This window comes from Hakea prostrata, chromosome 2, assembly GCF_041222555.1.
Source record: "Hakea prostrata isolate BN-2017 chromosome 2, UWA_Hpros_2, whole genome shotgun sequence".
Lineage (NCBI taxonomy): Eukaryota > Viridiplantae > Streptophyta > Magnoliopsida > Proteales > Proteaceae > Hakea > Hakea prostrata.
The window spans coordinates 74,621,955-74,634,623 of NC_142601.1; the positions used below are offsets into that span (position 1 = coordinate 74,621,955).

At 35.6% G+C, this 12,669-nt stretch overlaps 1 long non-coding RNA gene across 6 annotated transcripts; it reads left to right on the forward strand.

Annotated features, from left to right (window-relative positions):
- Window positions 1-703: 703 nt before the first annotated feature.
- LOC149026481 (uncharacterized) lies at window positions 704-11,761 on the forward strand. 6 transcript variants are annotated; one of them, XR_016171847.1, is made up of 8 exons: window positions 704-1,506; window positions 1,714-1,785; window positions 4,716-4,801; window positions 4,969-5,060; window positions 7,852-7,966; window positions 10,869-10,965; window positions 11,437-11,492; window positions 11,623-11,761. It is a non-coding gene; the product is annotated as an uncharacterized LOC149026481 (long non-coding RNA). The 6 variants fall into 6 exon arrangements; XR_016171848.1 differs by having other exon boundaries at window positions 704-1,208; window positions 1,348-1,843; XR_016171846.1 differs by having other exon boundaries at window positions 706-1,785.
- Window positions 11,762-12,669: the final 908 nt, after the last annotated feature.

The following is a 12,669-nucleotide window of genomic DNA, read 5'->3' on the forward strand; positions in this document are numbered from 1 at the left end:
TTCTATATATTATCTCTTATTTTTTTCTTTTAAAGAATAAATTATGGGAAAAAATTCCTTATTCCGTTTACAATATAAAATTAAAATAAAAACAATAACCATAAAAGAACTTTATAGGAAGAGAGAGAATGTGGTTGTCTGGTTGAGCATCGAAAAGATTTATGAATAAATTATTAATATTTGGTTTTTCTAGTTTCCCTATTAGGAAAAGGAGAGAAGAAATAGGAAAAGAATAAATAAAGAATTCGTAAGTTAGTTTCTAATTGAATTTTAAGTGTATTTTCCTTAAAAGTAAATTTTTAATTGTACGGTTGAATAACAATTGAGATTGACCTTTATTTTTTTTGGCCAAAACAAAAAAGCTGAGATTGACCTTTCTACACGTTATCTGACCTTTAAAAAGAAAAAAGTGAATCACAGCAGTAAATACAAATAATGTCCAGCAAAGATAATTTAAAGTCGGGTAATTTTCATCTGGACCCCCTGAGGTTTGATCTATGTCATTTTTAGTCCAAAAATATTAAGACTTTGCATCTGCCTCCCCTGTACTAATGAAAAAGTCAATTTAAGGACAAATTATCACTTTTATGACGAATTTGCCCTTATTTTATTTTTTTTTTTAATTTAAATTTTTTATATTTACATTTTAAGGAGTTAAAGTTTATTAAATTTATAAAATCAAACCCTCTTTCATTAACCGATTCCCAAATCCCTAGTTCTACGAATTCTAAATTCTTATTTGCTACTCACATTTAAATTTATTTTACCTACTTATTTTACCAATAATTTTCTGATTTTTCATCTCCATCGCTTCTGTCATAGGAGCCAAATTCAGAGAGAAGAGAGAAGAGAGAGAGAACGGGCCAGCGAGGGAAGAGTCGCTAGTGAGAGAGGGGCTTGGGAATAAACTCAGAGAGAGAAGAGAGAAGGGAGAGAGAGAACGGACCAACGAGAGAAGAGTGGCTAGTGAGAGAAGGGGCTTGGGAATAAAGAAAAAGTAAACTGTTTTCAGTTTACTGAAAAAAAAAAAAAAAAAAAAAAAACCAGGTACGCACGAAACAGATTCGACTTCTTCTCCTCCACTAACAGATTCGATTACTTCTCCTCCACTAACAGATTCGACTTCTTCTCCTCCACTATCTTATTTCTTTTGTGTTTTTGGTTTTTAGATACTTGTAAAACTTGGAAGAAAAGAAAAAAAAAAACAGGTACGCACGAAACAGATTCCACTTCTTCTCCTCCACTATCTTATTTCTTTTGTGTTTTTGGTTTTTAGATACTCGTAAAACCCTAGATTTTGGTTTTGGATTTCTTTGTTCCCCATTTCTCTCTTTCTTGAACAACCAGGACGACTAATGCACTGCGTTCCTTTCGGAACTCTCCTCTTCTTTAGTTCGACTGTGCAAGGGTTTCGATACTGCATTAAAAGTTACTTGATGTTCGCGATGGAATTTTAGGTCCAATTTATGTTGAAGAGGAGATCGATGTTACCGTTCTAGGGTTAAGGTATGGCATACGTATTTCTAGGATGATTGTTTTGAGAAGAGGGTTTTGGATGCAAGAATACATAAATTATCAACTTCTTTTCTGCTGGTTTTCTTCTTTTGCCAAATTCGGTTTTGATATAAACCGTGCCAAATTTCAAAACGGTTCGATACGGACGGTTTAATGGTTTTTGTACCAAATTGACGTACCTCCTCCTTTTCCATGCAGGCGTATAAAATTAAAAATTGAAGAGGCAAGGATATAAAATTCCAACTTGAAAGTTGAGAAGGATTTTGATGGGTTAAGTTTCAACTTTTGTATCAATGTCCTAGAAACTGTAATAATCAATTATCCCGAGGTGTTAACTCTCTACTCGATATATCATCGTAATGAAAATATGATTTCCTTGCCTCCTCGGAACTAAATATGTCAATCTTTCTTTTTTGGATTTTATGCTTTCTTTTGTGCCTTTCATTATATTTATTGTAACTGTGAAGCCAAAGTGAGTTTGAAAATAGTGGATTTTGATGTACAATTTTATTGCATATTCATCTCCATAGCTTGTGTTTGAAGACATGCTTCACTTTGCTTGAGTTGTGATTTTGCTTAAGTTTTTCTGTTTTGTCTATTTTTTCTGGATGAATAAGAACTCATTCCAAAAGAGAGAAAAAGTGGGGGGGGGGGGGGGGGCTAGGGAATTGAGACAAACAAGAGGGCGAACAACAATAAGCAAGCTAAAACACCCTAGACAAGCCAACAAGCCTGTGTTTCTTTCAACTCTTTTTCTACTTATTCTGGAGGGACTGAATAAAATTGCAATCCACATGGGAGTGCCCTTTGTTTGAGCGATTACTCTACAACCTTCATAATCTGAACAATTGAAGGGGTAGGAATCTCAATGTCAGTAGCAAGGTTGTCAAAGTGATAAAGCGACCAAGGCAATGGAGGGCTTCCAAGGTAATAAAGCGACAAAGCGCCAACTAAGCGATGACTAAGTGATCAAAGCATTCTAGTGTTAATTTTTTTTTATATTTGATCCAAATATCAAAAGTTACATAAAATTCCTAGCATTTTAGTATGAAACATTTGCACTTAATGAAAAGTTCATTTATATAATCAATATATAAGATTGGAAATTGTAACATAGTCGTTAACTTCAAATATAACAACATCAAAGTCACAAATCATACTTCAAAGTTTAACAACCAAAATGACAAAACAACTAAACAACCCTACCAGGAGAAAAAAAGTTACTCAAACACTTGTTGAATAAATAACTTAGCCAAATGTCAAACGATGCTTGGTTGATTTTGATTAGTTTATTTTTTTTCAATTAATATTTCCTAGTTTTTAAGGAGAAACTCTTCCTATTCCTTACGCTAGTTGTTGATTATTCTAACGTTTAGATGCTTGATTTTGATTAATTTCTTCTTTTTCAATTAATATTTCTTAGTTTTTAGGAGAAACTCTTCATATTCCTTAGGCTGCTTGTTGTTAATGATTCAGGTAAAACTATAATGAATATAATATTATTGAAAGTATAAAATATGAATTTACAATTTTAGATGTAATTAATTTTATCAATGTAGTCAGGGAAGAAGGCTATTTTGGGAAGTAAAAATGTAGCCATGAGTTTGACGTAATTAATTATATCAATGTAGTTAGGGAAGAAGGCTATTTTGGGAAGTAAAAATGTACCCATGAATTTTGAGTTTGTGCTTTTATAATAGTAGTATGATAGTATAATAGTATTATATGATACGATATATATATATATATATATATATATTCAACCGACATTAAAGCGTAAAGGGTTTATAAGCGCGTCTGTCGATTCGTATTCTTTTGGGTATAAATAATAAGTGTCTGTCAATTTTGACATCATTCCAACGGTTATTTTTCTCGCTTCATTTCCCTGTGTTGAAACGATTCGAATTCTTGAGAAGCTTAAGAAAGATCCAAACCCTATATGATCGACCGTTTTCAGTATTTATGATTCACCATTCTAGGTTTTTGAAGAACTTCAGATGGAGTGAGCGGTTTTCTATTTTTGTTTGATTCACTTTGCTTTTCCTGGTTCATCCATCACCTTCGTCTCTTATTCTTCTTCTCGTATTTCTCGCCATTCGAGTCATTGTTCGATTATTCTTTCCGAAGTTCAATAGACTGATTTAGCATTTAGGGTTTTCTCGTTCTATCCACCATGGCTAGTTTCGCCACTCTTCATAGCCTTCGTGTATCTCTCTTTCCCAAAAGATATCGCTTCTCCTAATATAAATCTCCAGAAACAGGAAATCCGAAGGTTTCAGATCTTCCTTTGTTTTTTTCTTCTTCGTCGTCTTCCGTCTCTCCCCTCGATTATCTATAGGGACGATAGTGTTTTCGGCTTTCACGAGCGAGGTGATCTGGCTGATTGTTGTATCGTTTTTCTTTGCTTTTTGTGACAACGGAGCTTGGGGATCGAATTGCGTCTTACTTTGTGAAGTGGCTGGGGAAAAGTACTTTGGGGGTTGTCGTAGGGGTGGACCACTAGCGATTCTCTTATTGCCTTGACTATGCCAAATACGGCGGTGAGAGCTGGAGACATACTTATTATCAAGTCGCTAACCCTTTCTTCTAGTAGCGACCTGGTGATCCGTCGTTGAAGAAGCTTGGCTTCTATCTGGTTCTGTCCCAGTTTCAGGTATAACGATCGTTTTCGTTCATCTCTTTCCTACATGTTTCAGATAAAAAATTAAATTTAGATTTATGTGTTTTTAATGAAGATTCCTGCATTCTTCAACATAAAGTCCTTCTTACTCGTTTTGCATTTTGTCTGTGATTTTAATCTGTTCTAGAGTGTGGTCAAGGGTGCTCTATCTAAATCATTCAGTTGCTGAATATTTCAATAGATCCATATCATATTTTAGAAACTGAAAATATGTCATTGTTCTCCTAATATTAATTTTATCACTTGTCATTATCTCATCTACTTATCCATCGCTCTTGTCTGATGCATCACATTTCTCTGCAAACTCAAGTGTGCTTTTCCTAACTGCTGCAGCTTAAAATCTGCTTTGTCTCATGTTAGCTTAGGAACTTGGGTCAAATTGCAAGCCCGTGGTTTACCTGGTTCAAGGCTGCTAATATGCCTGCTTTGTTTGCACTTTTGAGTTACCCCATTTATCCCATATAAGCTCAGTCCTCTTGATGCCAAGGATACTCCTGACACCCCTGCTATGGCTACACAGAAACTGGAGCAGACGGGTCCTGTCAAACTAAACAAATTTTTTGTGGTTGGAATGATGCTTCTTGCTGTCTCATTATGAGTCCTCAGGTAAGTGGGGTTCATCTTTTGTTAATTATCTCATGAATCAAATCCTGTAAGATCTCGTGATAAGTGTGTAGGTGATATCTAACTTTTTTCCATCATGGACAACATTCTACATGCTATTGATTGGATTCATTTAATGCTATCGCTCATGTTACATTGGTTAAATACAGTTGGATCAAGATGCTTGTTTGCAACTTCGCTACTTACATAAATGTATTGGAATGCCTTATGGTCTAAGGGAAAAGCATGGAGTGTCATCTAGGTATGACAGAATCTGTTCCTATAATTTTGTAATATGAAGTGGCAAATTTTTAGGTAATGCCTTACTAGTTACTGTGACAAAAAAAAAGAAACCAGTGTTTCCATTTATTGCTTGAATCTCCTATTAATATTATTTATTCCCACATCTTAGGGTTTCTAATAACATTATTTACCAGTAAACAACAAGAAAAAGTTGCATGAATTATAATTATTGGATTAGTCAGAGACACAGGAAAAAGGAGAAGGAGAAAGCATAAACAATGAACAAACCCAATTCACCCACAATCCACATCAGCATTCAGTTTTCCTCAAATCTACAGTCAGAAGCAGAATACGGCCTTCCGACTATTTTTCCATAGAACAATTCAATTCCCCCTTCCATGTTTACTGTACGGAACGGAGCAATGCAGTGGCTAATCTTGTCTTGTCAGTAAGGTAAGTTATGACTGTTCCAGTTATTTTTGAATAGTAAAATTAGCAATCTTATTTCAAGAGAAAGATGAAACTAGTATGACACTAGGGTACAGAACCTATGGAGCAATCAGAATCAAACAAATAGTGCTAGCTATTTACATTATTGGATAAGTTCCAGCATGAATATCTTTTGTTGACTGTTATTCCATCTGAGAAACGTGGTATCCTTTTCATAAAGCTTCACTGTAGATGTGCCTGTGAAGATTTGTACCCATTTCATCATCTTTGTCTTATCCTTGCCTTGTGAATAGGATCAGGGTATTGGATCACAAATGATGCTCCTCTTTGCAGGATTAAAGTGTTAGCCATCCCAGAATTTTTAAATTACAACTAGACCACTTCAAAGTAATTAACATAGACAAACTAAAGTTTTGATAATAATAACCAACTAAATTGGTAAGGCATATAATAAAATGGAATAAAAATGGAAACGAAGAGTGCCGAATATCTATCTGGGACCAGTGGGGTGTGTGTGCATCTGAGTTGGGACAGTTAAAGAGGTCTGAAAAATTTGCTAGTTGTTTTCCTCTTCTTTCTTCCTTTTTAGTTGTTCCTCTCCACACTTTCCTTAGGAAGAAGAAAGAATGAGGGGTTTGGTGGTGATATGGATTTGAGAGGATGAGTTAGTGAGATTGGGAAGGGAAATATGTGGGTAGGGACTAGGGAGGATGTGAAGAGAGGGTTTTGGTTGGAGAGAAAGAGAGGAGAGGAAATGGGGAGGCGAGGTCTCGTTTTTTAAAATTAAATAAAGTGAAAAGTAAAGATAGGAGGCAAGTGAAGAGAGGGGAGCAACAAGGAGAGGAGGAACTAAAGAGGTAGGGGCCCAACTCAACAGAGAATCTCTTTAGAAGTGGGAGGAGTTGGGTGTATGTAGGCGAAGTGGTAAGGAAGGAGTGGAGTAGCTAGAAAGTAGGAGGAAAAAGGGGGAAGGAGATGCAGTTGGTAGCTAGACAGTGGAAGGAAAAAAGAGAGGGGATGAGATTTGGTAAGGAAAAGAAGAATAAAGGAAAAGGGAGGGTATTTTTGGTGTTCTCACTTGATTATCAAAGAGGGGGTTTTTAGTACGGAGAAGTAAAGGTAATACTGAAGAGAGTGACACGGATGTAATTCATGGAGGAAGTTAGGAATAAGAGTATAAAAATGGTGGTATGGACAAAGCAGTTTTTTCTGTAAATGGGGGAAAAACATTAATGGGAAGGGGTGGCATCTTGATAATCAATATGTCCCGTTAAGTTAAAAAAGAAAAAAAAAAAAGGGAGATGTGGCTACCTCAGGGAGTCCTAAATGTGATCTTTTTGTTGTAAACTTCAGATGGGGATATCTTTTGGTCGATGAGCCTGATTCACTTTCCAACTGTAATTGGTAATGGATTTTTTTTGAGATTTAATAAATGTGGCTACCTCAAGAGTCCTAAATGGAATTTCCTCCCCTCTCTTATGGGCTGCAATCAGGAGCCTAAATTTAGTGTGCAAGTAGTCCCCTGCTCACATGTCTAGTTTAGGGAAAACAGAATAGGTCATGGGCCTCATGGCATGATATTGGGTTCTATCTTTTTGTTGTTTCCGAAAAAAAGGGGTTCAAAATGATATACTCAGCAAAAAAGTTTGTTAAACACAATTGGATAGCTGAAAATGGAAGGGAGATTACTGACATATTTGAATATGCTTCTGAAATTTAAAAGGTTCTAGGCTGTGGTGTGCCCTACCTATACAAGTGTTGGAATTGTGACATGGCAAAAGATGGAAGAAGAAGTCCTTCCTATGTGGGCCATGTAAATGACTTTCTGACTATGCCTTAATGCTCTGAATGTTGGGAAGCCATGAAAATAATTAGGTGCAGAACAAGGAGGGTTATAAGCATAGCCACAAGAAGTGGGTTCAACATTGAATGAACTATGGTTCAGGTTACACCATACTACGAGTTTTCCAGTTTTGTAGAAGTATCCTAGGTTGTGATTTAGGATTTCTACCTCCAGATTTTCTGTAACTGATTATGATTGAAGTTCTAATTTTCTTTAAATAGTCATAAAGTTCTTTATCAGTCCATGATTTATGGTGAATAAGATTTGGCTTTTTGGCTTCTAGTTCTTGGGTGATTCACAACATTCCAGCCCTTATTGTGGTGATCCATTAGTTGATTGGTGGTGATTCCATGGTCATATCCCCCTTTCTTATCTTCTTTCATTTTCCTTACACTTCTATTATTATTATTATTTTTCTAATGGGCATTGCGTTCTATCTAATCTTTAACTATGGTTTTTACTTGATAAAATAATAAATTCAAGTGTTCCTATTTTTTTTATGCCAAATCTGAGGCAGAGTAATGAGATGCTGCCAAGGATTTGCTGCACCTACAGTAACGTTTAGGTTTTTCAGTGCGAATCTACTCCAATGCTGCCAATCTTTCTTTCTTTGAGGAAAAGCGAGACAAAAGGTAGGTTCTTTTAGTGGGATTTATAATTTATGTTGCAAATATGAGTGTTTAGTAGCATTTTCAATAATCTATTTATTTTAATGGCCATTATTCCTGTACGAATTTTCTCAATTTGGTTCTGATTTTAAACAGTGGATGTCCTTTTGAGTGTTAAATCGTTGGTTTTGCTAATTGGAATGGAGGAGCAGGGGTGTTACTGTGGAGACAAAAAAGAGAGATCATGATCAGGAAATGGGTAGCGGATGAAATGCTCTTTTTTTCTTGTTAATTAATTAACATGTTTTGATTTTTAGTGGTGAACTCTTCAATTTTACACAGAGTAAGGAAGAAGAATAGAAGGAAACAATTGTTGGCGGAAGATTTTATCACACAAATATTATTCTACTTTTTATTAGTATGCTTCTTGCACTGTCTTTCTTCACAATGAATTTTTTCTCCTTGAGGATCCCTTGATCCTTTAAGCATAAATTTCCCAGTCTAGGATTCCATGTCTCTTTCGGCGTAAACCCCTTCAGATGCCATGTCTAGGATGTTGTAGCTATTTATTTTAATTGGTTGCTTCCGGACTAGGAAAATCCAAATGCATTTTAAGAGTGGTTAATAATGGGAATTTAATTTTCTGGTTGCCTTGTGATTCCCAGTCTTTTTTAAGTTTTACAACATTTGATTCTTATCTAGACTTTGAGACAATTTCTAGGTTTCTATTAATTTCAGCTAGGTCATAGAATTCTACAGTTCTTTTTGTTAAAATTTTAGGATTCTTGCTATGGTGATGAATGTAGAGATGTTGAACTGAGAGTTAGAACTTTGGCAGTGATGCACTTGTCCATATACTATTCCAAATGTGTTGTATCAAAAGAAAACTTGATGTATGCATGGTTAAAGTTGAAGCTCTTATGCCTTTTGACTTTGTAAGACAAGCAGAATAGATTTTTCCTAAGCTTGCCTTCCAGAACTTGTGCTACATTGTTTCTCCCTAGCTAATATATTGGCAGAAACTGTTCTTATATGATCATGTTTCGTTATACTAATGGATTGGATTTGAATTCTCATACCCATAGGATAATTCATGGAAAGATGATATTCAAGGAAGACAATGGTGTGGCTGTTTGAACAGTGCATCAGCTTTCATATCCTTTTTATTTTTATTTTTTTGTATCTTATACAGACTACAGAGACAGTTCTCCACTTCCCATGTTGGAGGCAGAGGAATTTGAGTGTGGAATACCAAATTAGATGCTCCACATTCCTTGGAGTAAAAGCAACTTATGGCGTAACACGGTGACTATTCCATTTTCCTTGCAAAAGGACCCCAAATGGGTACCGGATGAAACATCGATGCATTCTTCCTTGCCCATCCCTCTTTTCTCCTTTTTGATTTCTCTTACTTGTTGAAACTATTGGTAGGTCTCTTCAGAAAACCTAAGTTGTGGAGCGTTTCCCACTTTTAAGGATATTAGTTATGAGTTTTCCTTTTTTATTTTTATTTCTTTAAATGTTGTATGTCTTGAATGTCTTGGTTGTTACTAGATAAGGCAAGCAGTTCTGTTTTGTTAGTTTATGCGCATCTCAGTTATTGGGGTTCCAGTGATCGAAATGGAAAAATGAAAAAGAAACAAAATAAGCCAAAAATTGGACTCTCTTCCTGCTACTGTTCCTACTTTCTGATGTTAACATATGTAAATCCATGTAATAGAGACAGAATAGTTTCAAAAGCTTCAGAAATATGTGCATATGTCCATAATAATATGTGAAGAGAAGATTTTGCATCATGCATCTTGTTTCATTGATGATTTTTCCAAAGACCATCATCAACCTTCCTATATTTGTTTTCCTCTCATTTGGGGCTCTCCTATATTTCTGATCTAGGGCTTTTTTTCTTCTTCCTATTTATATTTGAAAAGTTATTTGTATTCATCATCATCTCTAACTGGACTGGTTTGTTTCCCCATTCCTTATAAATGGCTGCACACATAGGCTGGTAAACTACTTTGGTATATGAACAACCAGAATAGAGGAAATTGGGTGCCTAAAGTGAATGGATTACTGTATGATAAGCACATGACAAAGTATAGCACGAATACCCATTCCTTATTAATGGCTGCACACATAGGCTGTTAGACTTCACTTTGGTTTATAAACAACCAGAGAGGAAATTGGGTGCATAAAGTGAACGGATTACTGAATGATAAGCGCATAACAGAGTATAACACAAACCCTTTTTGTTGCAAATTCATATATTTTTATATATATAGCTGTTCTTCCTTGTGGATTATGAACTTGGAGTCAGCAAAGATAAGTTATTTTAATCTATTTTGAAGTTTCTATTAGTAAAAAAATTGCAAGGGCTTTCTGATTGCAATAATGGTGATTTTGAGCTCTCTGCATAAGATTGTTGAATTATCTCTTTAATTCCATATACAAATACATAATACCTATCAAGTTCAATGATGGTATGGTCAGAGTATGATTATGAAATATATGATTGATTTTTTTTTCTTTTTATTTTGAATAAATTTATGCATTTCTGCTGGACTCCTCCCCTCTCTTTTCTCTTAGCGATGTCTCTGTTTGACGTATGTCCATCTCTTTCTTTCCTCTTGTTTTGATCCCTTTCTTCCTTATTTTGTATCTTGTTAAGAAATTATACTTTAGATGTTCCTGTTGCCTTTCTGACAACTTGGAGGGGGTTGGGGGATGATGGTCATGTTATATTTTTGAATACTTTTATTCAATGATCTTTTAACAAAACTACTCTTCACTGTCTTCTCACTGTTCTTATTCTACTTCTTTTGTCTGTCTCTGTGTTAAAAAATTTCGTGGGCATTAAGAAGATGAGGTACTTCTTTTCTAATACATAATGTAAGCTATGTTAAATGAAGTGAGTTCATTTGAGTTGTAGGTTGAAATACTGCAAAGAGGACTTAAAGAAATGGGGATCTTGAAAGATACGTGAAGGCCCTCTCAAACTTATCGTCAGCTGAACCCAACTTTTATAGGTCTGTTGAAACTTCTGTTTGTTCTTTCAGTTTGTCATGTGGGTTGCATTTTTGTCCAATATTGGGAAAACACATTTTGGGCTATTTGATTCAAGTAGAATGCATATAGACATAAAAATCTCTGTTGAACAAGCTCACTATCAAGGAATTGATGTTCACAATTGCCCCATGATTAGCTGTGACCATCCTTTGGAGCCAAATGTTGTAAGTTATAGGTATTTCCTTCTCTGAGTTATTTCTACTTCTTCAGCACAAGTTTGTGTACATTATTTCATATATCATTCAAGATTATATAGCTTGAGGTGAACAAACATGGCAGTTCTTCGGTTCATGTTACAGATTTGCATCTCTTCCTGTTTTTGCCCAATTAAGTTAGATCTGAAACCCATGACTCTTCCATATTTATGTGCAGCCCAAGTGGAATCATTTCAAGGAAATAAAGAGCTGATACTTTATTGCAATCATTGGCAGGTGATAATGATTGTACCCAGAAGTTATATCCCTTATTCTTTTGACGGACGAGAGAGGTATTTGTTGCACTTCCTTTACACTATCAAACTGCATTATTGTTCATCATACAATTCAGATAGATATCAGGTTTCTATATAGTCAAGCCCTATGAATGGTTAGTTTAAGTTGGACACACTGACGTTGCAGTTGTCATTCATTTGAGCCATGGGAAATCACTGAATGCAAAGAACTGCCTTGCAAGTGAAGAGAGGGGAGCAACAAGGAGAGGAGGAAGTAAAGAGGCAGGGGCCCAACTCAACAGAGAATCTCTTTAGAAGTGGGAGGAGTTGGGTGTATCTCTTTAGTCTGATATTGTTGACCCAAAGAAATGTTACCGTGGTCGCAGAAACTGTTAAAAGGGCTCCCGGATGTTTCCTCGGAAGGTAAGGAAAAATAAATATCTCAGCAGAGATTTGATTACTCATTGTATTGGGATAGGATGTGAGTAGCGATTTGATTAGTTTGTTTATAATTTTTCTTTCCTTCTGGGTTTAATAAATTCTTCTTATTATTATAGTATTAGGGGGAGTGTTAGTTCCACGAATGTCAAAGTGCCACGAAGGTTGCCTAATACTCAAGAGGAAAACGCATGTTGGTTAGAAGTTGGAAGTGGGAAATTTATGGATTTTAATTGAAAATTGGAAAACAATTGACAGATGGTATAGGCATTCACCTTTTCTACTACATAATCTCTTGACTGTACTTGCACAAATCTTGCTGTTAATGGTGCCTTTATGTTTTGTCATCTTTCCTTGAAAGGTGTCTCATTCATGAACCTTGTTTTTGAGTTAGAAGTTGAGTGCAGTTGGTAGTAGAGGGGGGAACTTGGGTTGTTTGATATTAGTAAGGTAATGGGGTGTTCTTGAGTCTCTCTCTTTTCTTTTTTTTTTTTTTTTTGGGGGGGGGTCTTTGTCTTTATATTGACCGATAATGTCATTTTGTGCTCAAAAGAAAGTGTGCATCTGTTGTTGGAGAGGGAATGGATGCTGCCTCAGCTTTATGGAAATTTCTCAAATGTTCTTTTTGGTTTTTTTTTTTTTTGGGGGGGGGGGGAGGAGAATTGGGTGATGAAGATTCAGAATTTGAGTTGACGCTCCTTATATTTCCTTTACATTTGTAAACCACCGCTGATGATTGATCTCTATCTCACTCCGACGACGGATTGAGAAGTGAAGTCTCCTACTCGTACACCAC